This window comes from Priapulus caudatus, unplaced genomic scaffold (assembly GCF_000485595.1).
Source record: "Priapulus caudatus unplaced genomic scaffold, Priapulus_caudatus-5.0.1 Scaffold209, whole genome shotgun sequence".
In the NCBI taxonomy this organism is placed as follows: Eukaryota; Metazoa; Priapulida; class Priapulimorpha; order Priapulimorphida; family Priapulidae; genus Priapulus; species Priapulus caudatus.
Genome location: NW_014577270.1, coordinates 112,310 through 114,560, shown reverse-complemented (window position 1 = coordinate 114,560; position 2,251 = coordinate 112,310). Strand labels below are relative to the sequence as shown.

General features: G+C 43.3%; 1 long non-coding RNA gene across 1 annotated transcript in view; it reads right to left on the bottom strand.

Moving 5' to 3' along the window:
• Nucleotides 1-62: 62 nt before the first annotated feature.
• The window catches only part of LOC106807346, an 11,889-nt gene continuing 9,700 nt past the window's right edge, over nucleotides 63-2,251 (bottom strand). Inside the window, exon 3 of the long non-coding RNA XR_001393657.1 lies at nucleotides 63-145. This is a non-coding gene — a long non-coding RNA (uncharacterized LOC106807346). The remainder of the gene's footprint in view (nucleotides 146-2,251) is intronic.

Here is a 2,251-nt window from a genome sequence, read left to right as displayed (position 1 = left end):
GTGTGTGTGTGTGTGTGTGTGTGTGTGTGTGTGTGTGTGTGTGAATAGTGTGCAGTACTTACGTGCCGACACTGGGTGAACTGCGCAGTGAACGATGTAAGCACCTAACACGAGTAGGACGTCGAATAATCTCTTCCAGTTCGTTCTAAAAGAAGTAATTGAATGAAGTAAACTTCTTTAACGAACTTCGCTGTTTACATTACAATCGAATATGAGCGGAAGAATGAAGGATAGACGTTGTTCTAATGTTGTGCAACTAAAATACTAGTCATTAAAATATTAATAATAATAATAAAGTCAGTGTCAGTCTATACTTATTTCCCCGCAGAGCGAACAAAGCACATGCCTAATCTGACTCGTGTTCTATCTATTCAGAGCAGTTTGGAATATCTTTCAATGATAGTTATACCTCGTGTAGGAAGCAGTTACAACCCAATGTCTAATACCGAATTGAATAGTGAATTACTGGACAGATATGCAAAGATTATGCGAACGCTTGGTTCCTCAGGCAAGGAAATCGTGAAAGTCACTCGTCGATGACTTCAGTCGGATGTGTGTACTGGCGAGGTACATACGTTGACAAGGTGTAAAGTCATAGCATTAATAATCTAAAATAGGTTTGCCCTTTGTTATCACGGACAGTCATAACTGGTTTGCTTTTATTTCGTATACTAATTCGTAGCATTCATAATCGAAATAGTTTAGTAGTAGTGGTTGTACAGTAGCGAATATCATATACCACGCCGCTCCTCATTGTTATCGTCATAATACAGCCATAATGTTATACACAGCGGAAAGAGAGGATAGAGTTATCGGAAAATTGTGCATTACCACTACTCGAAACGTGAGTATGTGCAAATACTTTATGCCTATTTTAGATGTTATAGGGTTACACTCTATAATGCATGCTAGAAGTATAGATTTAAATGTGGAACATATGGTATGTAAAGTGTTAAATACTATAGGGTTACACTCTTTAGTAGTAGTATTATAGTATTATTAGTAACATACAACCAGGTAACTATTATAGTACCCTATTAGTAGTAGTATTATAGTATTATTAGTAACATAGAAACAGGGCAGCTATAGGACAGAGGAGAGCCGCATATAAACAATGTAGCTGTGGCCGCGCGCAGCCACGGATAAACAGGGTAGCATATCTCTGCCTCCCAGCACCCAGCGTATCACGTATGAATCAAAGACTTAACGGCGTGCTGTAAGTAAACTGGAGCAAATCTCAGCGTGCTCGCGGTGGTGAGTTTATTGAATGTCCTCCTCCCGCAGCACGGCTGTCTCTAGCGCGTGACCATCGTCAGTAGCTTGACGTATATAGCTGGCGTCTGCGGCCGGAATAATAACACGTCTAGTTTGTTAGCTTCTGCCGTTGTTATGGTTATCCGCGACAGCATTGATCGTGCGCCAGGGCACGCAGCGAAAAAAACGAGCAGCGAGATCGGGTAAAGGATTATTCCGGCAGGATACTTTCACAGGGCTTAACACATTAAATATATATGAGTGTTTCACAGGGCTATACAGAGGGGGAAGGGGAGCGGTCCGCGTGGGCTGTTGATGTGCCAGGATGGCGGGTTAGGGGAGCGGTACGTGGTGATGCAGAAAACGACGGGCGGCCCAGAGCATGGAGTGGCGTGGGCGAAGGATAGCAGTGGAGACCAGGGTGCGGTGGCCTGGGATGGGGGGGGGGTAACTTTGAGCGAGGTGGTGTGAGTGAATGCGTGGGCGAAGGATAGCAGTTGAGACCAGGTTGAGGTGGCCTCAAATGGGTCAGGATAACTTTGAGCGAGGTGGTGTGAGTGAAGGCTTGGGTGGGGCTAAGTGATTCTGGCTTTGCTAGAGCAAGTGATGTCGCGGAGAGGGTGGGCGATGAATTATAAGAAATCTTAAACTTGGTAGAACATGAAGATGCTGGGTAGGGCGAAGCAGGGTGGGAACAAGGTGGGGGGGCAGGGAATCGCACAGTGTAGCCTGGGAGTGCGGAAAAGGAGCCGCGTAACCAGCTAGGAAGGGAATAGGAACTATTGAGTCGACAATTGAGTATTCATAGTAGCAGGATTGAATAATAGATTATTATTCACTCCTGATAGAATATTATTACTCCTGATAGAATAGCATTACTCCTGATAGAATATTATTACTCCTGATAGAATATTATTACTCCTGATAGAATATTATTACTCCTGATAGAATATTATTACTCCTCATAGAATAATATTACTCCTGATAGAATAATATT